This window comes from Brachyhypopomus gauderio, chromosome 1 (genome assembly GCF_052324685.1).
Source record: "Brachyhypopomus gauderio isolate BG-103 chromosome 1, BGAUD_0.2, whole genome shotgun sequence".
Lineage (NCBI taxonomy): Eukaryota > Metazoa > Chordata > Actinopteri > Gymnotiformes > Hypopomidae > Brachyhypopomus > Brachyhypopomus gauderio.
In genome coordinates this window covers 48,977,699-48,993,245 of record NC_135211.1, presented here as the reverse complement: position 1 = coordinate 48,993,245, position 15,547 = coordinate 48,977,699, and the positions used below count along the sequence as shown (strand labels likewise).

The 15,547-nt window shown below is 40.1% G+C and overlaps 1 pseudogene; it reads left to right on the top strand.

The window, feature by feature from the left end:
- The first annotated feature begins 2,286 nt into the window (after window positions 1-2,286).
- On the top strand, window positions 2,287-13,431 carry LOC143508984 (putative pre-mRNA-splicing factor ATP-dependent RNA helicase DHX32; annotated as a pseudogene).
- Window positions 13,432-15,547: the final 2,116 nt, after the last annotated feature.

Sequence of the window (15,547 nt, the reverse complement as noted above, 5' to 3'; positions counted from 1 at the left end):
GTCGAAGGAGTATCCTTCACAAATGTTCTTTAGCTTTTCTTCCTTCTTGGGAGAAAACACAAATATTAGCTTATATAAAATAGTCATTACATTATAAGTCTGGCATATTGACTCTGTCATGCAAAAACCTTAATTCAAAAGGACTGTACATCTTTTGTTATACACATTCATGTACTTTGTGTGTACTGAAACAACACAAAAATAGAGAACAAAAAGACAAAATTATATAATTTTACACAAAACTCAAAAAATAGACTGGACAAAATTGTTTTTGTAAGATAGCAATGCGACTGTCACGTAGGGCTACGCCCCCCTCTCTGTCACTTCGGGTTCCTGTCCTCGCGTCTGTGTTGTTCCCTGCGTGTCTGTCTCCATGGTTTCCCCTCGTCTGACACGCCCGTGTCATCAGTGTCTTCACCTGTGTGTCTAGTTTAGTTCTGTGTGTGTCTAGTTTAGTTCTGTGTATATATAGTCCCAGTGTTTCACATATCGGTTATCAGTTGTTTTGTTCTATTTGGTTAGTTTGTGCTCTTGTTATTCATGCTCTTTGGTCGTGTTGTGCTCTTGTTATTCATGCTCTTTGGTCGTGTTGTGCTCTTGTTATTCATGCTCTTTGGTCGTGTTGTGCTCTTGTTATTCATGCTCTTTGTTCAGTGTTCTACGCTTCCTGGTCTCTGAGTTCTACTCATTTCGTTGCTCAATCGTCTGTGTTTTCTGTAGCCTGATTTTCTAGTTTGTATGCGTTTACCCCGTGTTTGGTTTAAAGTGTTCGTTCGGTGTCTTAGTTTAATTCTTAGTATCGTCATGCCTGTTTATTTGTCAAACCTGGATGGCTCGCCCGTTATGACCCCTGCCTGTTTGAACGACTTTGATCATGATCATTCCTCTTAATAAATCTCGCTCTCCTCAGCGTTTGTGTCCGCCTCCAAGCTCTGTAGCGCGAGCTACGTTTAGTGTTGCCACCTGTCCCGGTTTTCACGTCGCTGTCCCGGTTTGTCCCGGTTTTCCTTCTTTTTAATATTCGGTCCCGGCAAAAAATAAAATTCATTTAATGTCCCGGTTTTCACTAGGTTAGTTCAAACGACTATTTAGACTGTTTCTGCACACTTTAAATCCGTCTTTTTTTTCTCGCTGTGTCCATTTTACACCCCCCACCCGGTAACACTTTACGTTCGCCACTATTATGCTCCTATTAGCTCAAAAATATGTCAGTGTTCGTTGGATAATAATTCTCACACTATTTCTTAAATATATATCTTAAAATGTAAAGTTAAATTGAGTGATGGACCTTTATACATAACTATTAACCAAATTCTGCTTACCGTTTCCTACTGTCTCCGTTTCGGTTCCGTTGAATTTGCGCCTTTTCGCTCCCGCGCATTCATTGGTAGACATGCGCAGATGGGTTCGCTTTCTTTTTTTTAAATTAAGGGGTGAAAATAGCCTCGCTGTGTGGCAAATGCTACTTGTACCCGGGTGCAAATAGACACTCCGATAATTTAATCCCATAAACCGTTTCAAAATATAACTATAGATGAAATACACTGGAAAGAAAGCAAAAGTCCACTTTGTGCTTGAAATATAAGCTTCTTTGAGAAGTTTGTCCGTTGATGCGGTGACGTCGTAATTGCAAGGCGCATGCGCATATGTCGTGTATTTTAACTTTGTATATTATGAATTGTGACCCATAACCGGCCCTATTGTTGGCCTAATGGGTAGGGCACTGGTCATTGAAGCACTTGGGTCAGCAAGACCCGGGTTCGAACCCCACGCTAGGTTAAGAGTAAAAAAAAAAGGTATACCAAAAAAACGAAAAAAAAAAACAAAAAAAAAAAAAACAAAAAAAAAAATAAATAAAGCCCAGTGCTGATCTGACCGGTGCCTGATAGCCAACAGGGCCTATTTTTAGTTGCCATGTATCAATGTTATTTTTTCTCCTCAATCTGAATATATATACATATTATCATAACATGTATGTAAATTATCGAATGAATATCAAGTTCATTTCGGCATCATGGACAGTTAAATGACTTCATGAATTCAGTTAAATGATTTCGTTCATGTATATCTTATAATTTTAGTTACATTTTAAAAATATAAACAAAAACCTTTGCGAAATATTTAATGATATTTTTATTGCTTTGCGCCCTATATCGCCGTTTGCCGCTTGTTTCCCGCTTGCAAACGCGCGGTTCAGTTTCAGCTCAAGCAGCAATGACAGACGCCTTCAAGCACTGGACATTTAAGAAGCGTTTGTTTTGTTTTCGTGTTGTCAATAAATGTGAACCATGTGCCACCATCGGCAACTATTTGTGATTATGCCAAGCCTTTGTGTAAATTTCGGAGTTTGGAGGTTTATTTCCGATCAGAAGGCAACCACTATTGAGGTTGTAAGCGAGCTAACAGCAAGGTATGCTGACCGTCACACTGTGGTTTCCACAGTTAGCTACCTGCTAGGCTAGCTACTACCATTCACTTGAATGTGTTTGTTCTTCAGCATGCTAGCTTGATTTACAGGCTAACCAAATTAGCTGTTTAAAGTCCTAAACAGGTATTCGCTGGAATCATACATGACTATTAGAGACAATGACAGACGGTATCAAATGAATATTTATTACTGTTTGGTGTTGGAAAAACGTTTGTCGATGTCTATGACACGACCTAGCCTACCCAATTGGTAGGCTATCATTGGACCTATCTTAGACCTACCGTTCGACAAGCAATACATTTGAATTAAATTTGTATGAAGTAATGAAATGCAGTTTGGTATCTAATCAAGTGCAACACGTGCAGATTGTATAGAATGCAGTATTTAGAGATACAATGCAGTTAGTTACAGCTAGTGTAAGTAAAGATGGTAAATAGATATGTGCAGAGTAGATAAATTACCTAGGGAAATGCATGTGTGTGTAATGCAGTTATGGCAGTACAATGCACAGGGCAAAGAAAAATAGCATGGCATAAATAAATGTGATAAATACAGATGGAATAATACAGATTATCCTATACCACTGTAGATAGGGCTATACAGATGTGAATTGAAGAGGAACACTGTACAGATTTTGTATGGATGGTAAGGTATGGATAGAGGGGAAGGAAAGAATGGTCTTTGGGAAGAGTTCAATAAGGTGACCGCTGTGGGAAAGAAGTGGTTTCTGAACCTGCTTGTGTTAGTCCGCAAACTGTGAAAATGGTAGAGCCTGGGGGAGGAGCAGAAAAGAGCATGGCCCGATGACAGTAGTCTGATCTTACATGCCTGGTGCAGGCATCTCTTCTTGTGGACCTCCTGTGATTGCCTGTCAGCCATTCTCTCTCAGCTTAGTACTCTTTTAAGGTTCACACTGTCAGTTCTCAAAAATTAAATGTTGATCATGGGTCAATACTCATTTAAACCTTAAAGTAATCAAAATGTAATCCAAAAGTAATTAGTTACATTACTTTTCAAAAGTAATCAGAAAAGTTACACTACAATTACATTTTAAACAAGGTAACTTGTAACTGTAACGAATTACTTTTTAAAAGTAACTTACCCAACACTGCTGATAGCCAACAGGGCATATTTTTAGTTGCCATCAGAGGTGGGGACTCGAGTCACATGACTTGGACTCGAGTCAGACTCGAGTCATTAATATTAAGACTTTTGACCTGACTTGAAAAAATATTCAGAGACTTAGACTTGACTTGGACTTTTACACCAATAACTTGGGACTTGAATTGGACTTGAACTTGTTTACTTGCAAAGACTGGATTTTTTTACCCCAAATCTAAATTTTAAAACGCATATTAATATTTATAAAGTGCACCCCATTAATTTCATTTCCGTCCTTCTGACGCAGACCGGTCCTCTGCTTTTCCACACTCTGTACGTTGTGTGTGTGTGTATGTGTGTGTGCATGAGCTGCAGCACAACCAATCAAATGGGGGGGTCAGCGAACGTGAATTGTTACCGGGCGGGGTGTAAAATGGACACAAATTAAGTATTATATCGCGATCGATCGATCGCCAGTGGTTGGTGCCAGAGCGAACTAGTAACTCATTGAATCATAGATAAGGATCAGAGGTAAATAAACTAGATTTTTTTTTCGGCGTGAGAAATCTGGGGGGCCTTATAAGAAAGGCAGATGCTATTTGCACCCGGGTATATGCAGCAGTATGTGTTATTTGCACCCGGGTGTACATAGCAGTGTGTGCTATTTGCACCCGGGTATATGCAGCAGTGTGTGCTATTTGCACCCGGGTGTACATAGCAGTGTGTGCTATTTGCACCCGGGTATATGCAGCAGTGTGTGCTATTTGCACCCGGGTGTACATAGCAGTGTGTGCTATTTGCACCCGGGTATATGCAGCAGTGTGTGCTATTTGCACCCGGGTGTACATAGCAGTGTGTGCTATTTGCACCCGGGTATATGCAGCAGTGTGTGCTATTTGCACCCGGCTATACGTAGCAGTGTGTACTATTTGCACCCAACATTTTGATTTATCAAAGATTAGTACTATTCTTTTGTGTTCCATTTTACTTACAAATTATTTTACAAGAAGTGAAGATACTTTTATTTGGGGTTATGGGGTAGACCTGTTTGAATTTTGTTTTTCACTTGTGAGTCTTTTTCTTTACCATGCTTAGAATTTAAATAGCAATTTAATTATTCCTAAATTTTAATTTTATTAGTCGCTTACCACTAATGGCAGTAATCACATTGTAAATACTACATGTAATATACACTACCAGTGATAAATAATGTTAAAACAAAATGTAACACAAGTTAATATCTGTCTGTAGCACCCTGATATGTACACCACATTGTATGTGTCACGTTATGGTCCCTGACCCCTCCCTTTGGGCGTGTGTTTACGTCGTCTGCGTCAGTGGATCTCCGTGGGTGCGGTTGCGTCCTGTGATAATTCGTTTTACCTGTGGCTCGTCTCGTCATCACGTGGGGTTTATGTAGTTTGTCTATTTAATGTGCGTTCGCGCAGTGTCTTGTGCTCGTCGTTGTTTGAGTCTACGTGTCTCTATATGAGTGTTAAACGTGCACTGTCTGCGCTATATGTGTAAAGACAAATAAAGTAACGTCTGTAGCGAACAGGATTCTGTGTCTCGTCCTTCACCCAGTCGCCAGCGTTACAGTATGATGTATACAAATATTCTTCCTGCCAGTACATTATCAGCCTCTTTAATTTTATTTAATTTCACAGAATGCAGAAGACAGATTTGACTGGATGGTTTGTTTTAATTATTTACATCATGTTTAAATAAATTTTAATTTTGTGCATTGGATGGTAGCCCTCTTCACTCCATAATCTCAGTGCTCTCTGGAATTCCTCACAACTGTCGAAGGAGTATCCTTCACAAATGTTCTTTAGCTTTTCTTCCTTCTTGGGAGAAAACACAAATATTAGCTTATATAAAATAGTCATTACATTATAAGTCTGGCATATTGACTCTGTCATGCAAAAACCTTAATTCAAAAGGACTGTACATCTTTTGTTATACACATTCATGTACTTTGTGTGTACTGAAACAACACAAAAATAGAGAACAAAAAGACAAAATTATATAATTTTACACAAAACTCAAAAAATAGACTGGACAAAATTGTTTTTGTAAGATAGCAATGCGACTGTCACGTAGGGCTACACCCCCCTCTCTGTCACTTCGGGTTCCTGTCCTCGTGTCTGTGTTGTTCCCTGCGTGTCTGTCTCCATGGTTTCCCCTCGTCTGACATGCCCGTGTCATCAGTGTCTTCACCTGTGTGTCTAGTTTAGTTCTGTGTGTGTCTAGTTTAGTTCTGTGTATCTATAGTCCCAGTGTTTCACTTATCGGTTATTGGTTGTTTTGTTCTATTTGGTTAGTTTGTGCTCTTGTTATTCATGCTCTTTGGTCGTGTTGTGCTCTTGTTATTCATGCTCTTTGTTCAGTGTTCTACGCTTCCTGGTCTGTGAGTTCTACTCATTTCGTTGCTCAGTGGTCTGTGTTTTCTGTAGCCTGATTTTCTAGTTTGTATGCGTTTACCCCGTGTTTGGTTTAAAGTGTTCGTTCGGTGTCTTAGTTTAATTCTTAGTATCGTCATGCCTGTTTATTTGTCAAACCTGGATGGCTCGCCCGTTATGACCCCTGCCTGTTTGAACGACTTTGATCATGATCATTCCTCTTAATAAATCTCGCTCTCCTCAGCGTTTGTGTCCGCCTCCAAGCTCTGTAGCGCCAGTTAGTGTTGCCACCTGTCCCGGTTTTCACGTCGCTGTCCCGGTTTGTCCCGGTTTTCCTTCTTTTTAATATTCGGTCCCGGCAAAAAATAAAAATCATTTAATGTCCCGGCTTTCACTAGGTTAGTTCAAACGACTATTTAGACTGTTTCTGCACACTTGAAATCTGTCTTTTTTTTCTCGCTGTGTCCATTTTACACCCCCCACCCGGTAACACTTTACGTTCGCCACTATTATGCTCCTATTAGCTCAAAAATATATCAGTGTTCGTTGGATAATAATTCTCACACTATTTCTTAAATATATATCTTAAAATGTAAAGTTAAATTGAGTGATGGACCTTTATACATAACTATTAACCAAATTCTGCTTACAGTTTCCTACTGTCTCCGTTTCGGTTCCTTTGAATTTGCGCCTTTTCGCTCCCGCGCATTCATTGGTAGACATGCGCAGATGGGTTCGCTTTTTTTTTTTTTTAATTAAAGGGTGAAAATAGCCTCGCTGTGTGGCAAATGCTACTTGTACCCGGGTGCAAATAGACACTCCGTTTTTTTAATTAACAGGAGCATTTCTATGATTGCGAAAAGAGCACAGGATATTTAGCATGGCGCCTGAAGACAATGTCCAGGAATAAATCTCAACAATCAGTTAAGGCAACCACAGTGTCACAAGCACAAGGAACAAATCACAGAAGATCAGTAGCATCAGTGCCTGAGCACCTTGATGGAGATGCCTGCCAGGAAGCTCTATCATTTCTTGTTCATTGTCATGATGAACCAAAAGTGTTGAAGATGAAGATGTCCTTTGAGCATCACCAGAACCTAGTGCATGACTCACAGAGAACGACAGATGTCCTAAAAACATTCCCACGTTTTTTAGATGTCAAAGGACTAGTGAGTTGTGCATTGGTTTTTAAAATCCAGGCTTTCATTTGGTTTGGCTGTTTACAGTGCATTGACCACTGATACATTTGTATGTGTATTTGATCAACAGCTGAATCAAGATTTTGTGCTGCTGTTTGGTGAGGAAACGTCCTCCAGGTTGCTTGAGAAGTGGGACACAACCTTCAAGCCGAAGGTTATCGAAGAGTCCAAACACCTGACTAAGTCAACCGAGCTGCACCGACTTCTAAATGCTGCTGAGAAACATGACACCAGTAAGTAAGATAGTCTTGGTATCTAGTCAGTTGGCTAGTGTTATGTCTTTTTTATGTCTAACTGATGGCGAGTTATTGTTTGTGTCTCCCGCCTCATGCAGGCTTTAGAAGAGCTGGACTATCTAACGGCTCTGGATAATGATGGGAACCTGTCTGAGATTGCAGTGATTATGTCTGAGTTGCCTCTGGAACCGCAGATGTCTAAGAGTCTGCTGGCAGAGTTTGACTGTGTGAGTGAGGTGCTAACCATTGCTGCCATGTTAACAGGTAATGTCATTCATTCTAACAGGCAAGAATAATGTGTAAGCCATGTATTTTCACCCCACTGTCTATCCATCCATACATGAACCATTTTGACAAACCACCTTATTATTGTTTTGTTTTTCTATACATCTGCATATCAGTGACTACATCTTTCATTATAGTGAAACTAATTCATCTGTTTAGCTAGGAGAAAAGATCCTGGTACTGTTTAGTTTTCGTGTTTGGTTGTGTCAGCATCTGTTTAAACTAGACTCACACCTCAACAGGTAGTACAGGTAGGGCAAGCTAGGACAACACCTAGCAATGTCAGGGGTTTGATTCCTAGAGATATACAGCGTATGTTTGTACTGATATATGTAATTCATGTCAGTTGCTCTGAAAAAAGCATCTGCCAAATACGGAAAACTTAAATCACATTTTGCTATAACATACATTCTATTCTGTGGAGCGGTAGTAGGGCTGCCAGATATGAACATTGAGGTTACCTTCATTAGGACCGGCATTTTGACACCTTATTGAACATGCTGGTTCATGATAAAAAGACACATTTTTCACCCTGCTGTATAAACTGTTTCATCCAGATACTTCTCACTCTATGTAGCTCATGTCAGTGTTGCAGACATGATAAATTAAACTGACTGAATTGACTGAATCCATGGTTTATGAAGTGTCCTATCCTCTTGCAGCTCCATCTTGCTTCCTGGCCCCTCCTGTGGAGTTTAAGCAGAAGGCTTTAGCATGTCATCACAGCTTCCACCATGCTGACGGAGACCACTTCACCCTTATCAATGTGTACAACGCCTACAAACACAGCCAGCACAGCTCACGTGAGAATTAAAACACACCAGACTCATTAACATATCAAACCCAGAATGTGAACTAAATGTGTATTGTTACTAAACATATTCACTTCCATTTACTAAGACCTATTTTATATTTGACTATTTCAGTGTGTTTATTGAACGTTCTAAGCACCCCAAACATTTAATATATCAATTGTAGTGGTGGGACTTTAACACGTTAATTTCGATTAATTAATTACAGGAAAACTAACAAACTAAAAAAATGTATGCATTTTAACACATTTAACGCATGAGACACTTTTGCACCATGGAATGTTTCTCAGTGCACGAGTTCCAGACATACAGATTATATGGACGCACAATAAGATGAGCATGATGGAGATGACTGAAGAGGCTACGCTGGTGGATGGGAAATTTAAATATAAGAAACTTCCAGATGGAAGTACAAACTGTTGTGATTTTCATCTTAATCCCTTCATAGTTTGTTTACATTACAGTATTGAATCAACAGCTTATTATAATTTATATATTTTGAATAGTCAAAGTATTAATCAAATCTCTAATATTAATCACTATATGTTTTGCTTAGCCTACATTATATTATTGATCAAGTTGTTTGTTAGTAAGAATGTCGGTGTAAGCGCTTGTGTGCCTTCCAATACTCGTCGTTTGCAGTAGGCTAAAAATGGGATGTGTAAGAGAAGGCTCACTGTGGCCTTATGTGGTGAGGCCAGGTAGTAAGACCTCGCTTCCAGAATAGAGACAGCTGTAGGTTGAACTATGGAATGTGCAGCTCCTATGTTTAGAGGAAAGCATATATAATGGTGAAGAGAGCAGACAGCTTCAGAGCTGCACATGGGGTGACATGATTAGGGTATGTGAGCTCTCCAGAGATCTCTGTATTTAATTAATTAATAGGCATATGTGTATTTTTTAATAAAAGGCTAAAGACAAGACTGGTAATGTTTTCTTTTGCAATCAACGAACACGCTGCGCTAAGGTAAGAAAAGGTTAAGCGCAACAAAACACAAATAGTGTTATTTGCACTTTATGTAGGAAGGAGTTCACTTATCACAGGAGCACTTCCACCCTTCGTTACCACCTCAACGCAAAACATGTTGGGGCTAACGCGCAGGTCAGTAATGATAACTTAGCTGCTAAATGTATTCCTAGTACGAGCAAACAGTGTCGCCGGTCAACACTCGACCACATGTCGGGGTTCAAATTAAGAAACAAAATTGACCAATTCACTGGCGAGATGTATTGCTGTGGACTGTAGAGTGCTCTCTGTGGTCGAAGGCTTAAGTAAGACGCGGCAAGTATGAATGTTTCCGCCGTTCGCGGAGGTTGGACCTCTATTAGCAACAAGAATTATCTTGGTGTGACAGCTCATATTATAGATGATAAATGTGAAGTCGGTTCACATAAGGGTCACTTTGAATGTTGTGTCACCATACCATATCAGTTTTGGCCAAATTTGATGATGTGTTTCTTGTATCTATAATTTGCACAAAGTTTAGTTTCTTAATAGAAATTTTAGATTTTTCTTAGTTTCTTCCATAACCAATACTGATGCATCTTATGTTGCTGTTTGTTGACCAAGCTGACTAGCACTAATAACTAAAACATACCGCAAGCAAGTGTGTTGTGCTACTACAATTCTCTATTTTTAAACCATTCAAAAACTGGAGCAGTTTGTCCTGACAAAGCAACCTGAAACTTCAAACTACAAAGAAAACAGACCAAATCATAATGAACATACATTGACCATTGCAACAAAAAATATGTCTTTTGATATTAATTGTCTTATTTTCTTAAAATAAAGGGAACACATCCAAATAACACATCCTAGATCTGAATGAATGAAATATTCTCATTGAATACTTTGTTCTGTACAAAGTTGAATGTGCTGACAACAAAATCACACAAAAAGCATCAATGGAAATCAAATTTATTAACCAATGGAGGCCTGGATTTGGAGCCACACACAAAATTAAAGTGGAAAAACACACTACAGGCTGATCCAACTTTGATGTAATGTCCTTAAAACAAGTCAAAATGAGGCTCAGTATTGTGTGTGGCCTCCACGTGCCTGTATGACCTCCCTACAACGCCTGGGCATGCTCCTGATGAGGTGGCGGATGGTCTCCTGAGGGATCTCCTCCCAGACCTGGACTAAAGCATCCGCCAACTCCTGGACAGTCTGTGGTGCAACGTTACATTGGTGGATGGAGCGAGACATGATGTCCCAGATGTGCTCAAACGGATTCAGGTCTGGGGAACGGGCGGGCCAGTCCATAGCTTCAATGCCTTCATCTTGCAGGAACTGCTGACACACTCCAGCCACATAAGGTCTAGCATTGTCCTGCATTAGGAGGAACCCAGGGCCAACCGCACCAGCATATGGTCTGACAAGGGGTCTGAGGATCTCATCTTGGTACCTAATGACAGTCAGGCTACCTCTGGTGAGCACATGGAGGGCTGTGCGGCCCTCCAAAGAAATGCCACCCAACACCATTACTGACCCACTGCCAAACCGGTCATGCTGAAGGATGTTGCAGGCAGCAGATCGCTTTCCATGGCGTCTCCAGACTCTGTCACGTCTGCCACGTACTCAGTGTGAACCTGCTTTCATCTGTGAAGAGCACAAGGCTCCAGTGGCGAATTTGCCAATCCTGGTGTTCTCTGGCAAATGCCAAGCGTCCTGCACGGTGTTGGGCTGTGAGCACAACCCCCATCTGTGGACGTTGGGCCCTCATACCATCCTCATGGAGTCGGTTTCTAACCGTTTGTGCAGACACATGCACATTTGTGGCGTGCTGGAGGTCATTTTGCAGGGCTCTGGCAGTGCTCCTCCTGTTCCTTCTTGCACAAAGGCGGAGGTAGCGGTCCTGCTGCTGGGTTGTTGCCCTCCTACGGCCTCCTCCACTTCTCCTGGTGTACTGGCCTGTCTCCTGGTAGCGTCTCCAGCCTCTGGACACTACGCTGACAGACACAGCAAACCTTCTTGTCACAGCTCGTATTGATGTGCCATCCTGGATGAGCGGCACTACCTGAGCCACTTGTGTGGGTTGTAGAGTCCGTCTCATGCTACCACGAGTGTGAAAGGACCACCAACATTCAAAAGTGACCAAAACATCAGCCAGAAAGCATAGGTACTGAGAAGTGGTCTGTGGTCCCCACCTGCAGAACCACTCCTTTATAGGGGGGGTCTTGCTAATTGCCTCTCATTTCTACCTGTTGTCTATTCCATTTGCACAACAGCAGGTGAAATTGATTCACAATCCGTGTTGCTTCCTAACTGAACAGGTTGGTTTCAAAGAAGTGTGGTTGACTTGGAGTTATATTGTGTTGTTTAAGAGTTCCCTTTATTTTTTTGAGCAGTGTATATGTTCTGAGAAAATCAACAAATCAATGAATTGCAGAGTGTTAAATACATTTAAAAAGCACACATATTCACTTAACTATTTTGCTATATTCAAGAGCAGTGGAAGTGACAGCATAATTTACAGAATAATTTAATTACAGAATAATTCAATTATTGTGGAACTGTTGATTTACTGCAGGTTCCAGTTTAGCACAATGGTGTGCTGATCATTACCTGAGTCTGGCTGCTCTGCAATCAGCTGATGCTGTTCGTGCAGAGCTCGCTGAGATCCTGAGGCGGATAGAGCTCCAGGTGTCTTCACCTGCGTTCGGCTCCAAGACCAACTGAACACCAAGCAGGTCCTACTGGCAGGCTTCTTCATGCAGGTAAAGCCATTAGACTCAGTATTCAGGCCATTAGACTCAGTATTCAGGCCATTAGACTCAGTATTCGGGCCATTAGACTCAGTATTCGGGCCATTAGATTCAGCATTCAGGCCATTAGACTCAGTATGAACGGCAGTTTCCAGTCTGGATGAGAAACTTCTTTGGTCAAGTTTTCTCATAATAAATCTTCAATGTAATACAACGAAATTTGTGCACAGTTCTTCTCACACAAGCCAGTATTTGTTAATATCCCATCAAATGCTCTTTGTAGTGTATATTTATAATGCAAACCAATGCTTGCTGTATGGGTTTCTAACTTAAAAGACCTCACAGGAATCATTAAATTTAGCTTTGACCCTAAGTGCCTGTTCCAATATCCCAGGTGGCCAGGGACATTGATGGATCAGGGAATTACTTCATTCTTACCCACAAGCACGTGGCTCAGATCCACCCTCTCTCGTGTTATGGGACTGAGCCACACAAACAGAACCTTCCAGTGGGTTGTATACCATGAGCACACGCTGTCAGAGAATAACTGCATCAGAACCGTCACCCAGATTTCAGCACGAGTAAGTCTTTTTTATGAGTTTTAAACGTGGTGTTTAATGCAACAACTATTATTAATGTAATGATCCTTTAGTTTGCATTTGATGAATGCTAATATGCCAGTGAGGTTTTTACTGCTAGAGAGTTTTTACACAGAACAGTCAAACCCATCAAATCCAGTTTTGCCCTGACATTGTTTGTCATGTAGCTAATTTTCTATTCTGGTTCGTTTGTTCCATTCCTCTGTACCTTTAGAGGCTAGAGCTGGAGGTTGAACTTGAATTAATGTCTTTACTTTCAAATGGCATGTACTTTCGAATGGCATGTGATTCTAAAATTACTTTTCATGTTATTTTATTCTTCCAACACCCTTTAGAGTTCAGGAATGTATGAAAACTGGAGATAATGACAAATGAAATGTAGTCAAATATGTAGACACATTCCTTTGTGTATATATTGAAGTGTCTAATATTCACATTTCTGTTTATTATTCGTATGAACAGGTTCATCTGCATGGCTCCTCAATACTTCTTCTACAACTTGCCCCCTAGTGAGAGTAAAGAGGTACTGCAGCACATCACAGAGCACAGCTCAGCTGCACCCCCCAAGGGCAAGAGGGAACCCCAGATCCAGAACAACACCACCCATGAAGAACAGCCTTATGAACGCTGTGTCATACAGTCACGATGGAAAAATACATAAAGACATTAACAAGTAAATGGACTTCTAGAGGCATTAGTAAGACTCAAATTAAGGAACAGGAAACGGGTATTTAAATGCTGTACTGCAGTAGCCGCGCTAGTTTGAATGCACGTGAAGCTCTAGAGACTCGCATGTTGTTTCACATGTTGTTCCAAAACTGCAGCTACAAGTTTTGGAGTGTTGTATTTGAAGGAAGAAAAACTAGGATATTTTAGTTACATGGGGAAAATGATAGTAGTACTGGCTGCATTCTCTGGTTTTCAGGGTTTTTTGTGGTTGCCATTTTTTGTTTGGGTAAAGCAAAATACTTTAAATAGATTAAACTAGATTTCTGTCAATCTGTCAGCCTACATATTTCTACATATTTATTGTAAGCTGGTATTCTGCTAATATATGATTAGAACTTTTATAACAAATCGGCAGTTACACTTTTGGCAGTTACACTTTTGAAATTATAAAAATGTTTACAGAGTGCATCTCTGCATAACTAGAAAGAATTTGTAAGCACTAGAGATTCAACACGTAGTAACCGAGGGATCAGGGCTGTGTTATTACTAATTATTATTAAATGCAATTTGTGGTTTTATGTGGAATCAGCTTTCATGGTGTTCTGTGTGTTTGCCGCAGTTTTCGAAATGCTTTGCAATCCTTTGATAGTTTTAATAGACTGTGTGTAACTATCAATCACGTGTTGAGCATAACAATAAGAAATGTACACGTTTGTATGTAGACATTTACTTGATATCTGTGCCTTTGTCGCGTTGTTTTTGAGATTCCTTTGGGCATATTTTGGAGTGCCCAAAGAAGTGGACAACCCGGCACCCGGTTGGAGTAAAGTGCCTTGATCAAGGGCACTTCAGTCATGGCCTGGCAATTGAACCCACAACCCTCCAGTCACAAGACCAGTTCCCTAATCCCCAGACCATGACTGCATGTATATGTACACCAAGGACTAGTCAAAAACACGTGTACACTGAGGTCTAGTCAAAAACACAGATGTGTACACTGTTCTCCACAAACTGCACTCAGAAAAAGATAAAACGTTTCTTTCTGAGACTCCAGTATCTTGAAGTATGCCATGAAATTTCTTGTTTGTTGGCTTGTTTGGTGTCTTTACAGGTCTGAGTTAAATTCAGGACATGTATCCTCTCACTAATGATGACAAATCTGACCTTCCTTCGGGTCTCCAGGCCATTCTGCCAGGGTACCTGAGAAGCCCGTTTGTACATGCGGCACTCAGCTATATTAGCTGTGGCTCTGAGGACGATTTTAAGTGTAATGACAATGACTGCTGGTGTCAGTGACATTTCAGAGAAGATGAACATCTGTTTGCTAATTAGTGACTGATTCTTTGAGTCTTCTAGCTGCCTGATGAACTAGGGTGAGTTTCCTGACCACATCGTGAGTTTCATGCACTTAGTTTTAGAGGACTGTTTGTTGTAATATGAGCATTCTGTGAAACCCTTCATGCATTACATACCTCTTTATTTATATTATTATTTAACAATTCAGTTGCCCCAGGAGTTAATTATAAAAGGAAAATAATTTGCATTAATCATCAAAGTTGGCCCACTATACATTTGATGATAGACAAGTGCATTGTTTGTCATCACTGTGCACTCTGGAAATGTTCAATGATCAATTCAAAATATTCTAACATATACATAATTGAAAAGTCTCTGTTTAAATTAGTAGGCATAAGAGGTAGCCCATTCAGGCATGATACAAAAATGCATTGATGCCTACATTTGTTTTCCTTAATTCAGTTAATACACTGTAGCTTTGCTTATGGCCTATACTTTTAGGGATATAGCTAAACACATATGTTACAACCATTTCTGAACTCGATATGCCCAATTGTTGTCCACATTTAAATGAAAACATTTTGGATAAATATTTTGGATGAATGTTTTAATTACATTAAATTCTGTTCATATTCTCTTATCTCTGTCCAGTCACAGAGTTCAAATTAAATATTTAACAATGAGTCAAATGATGCAACAAATATGTAAGCTGTTGCAAAAAATAATAAATAAATACAGTACAATAAGTGCAGAACATGTACAAGTGCAAAACTCAAATGGAATTTAAATCGGACTTTTCTGCAAATAAAGAA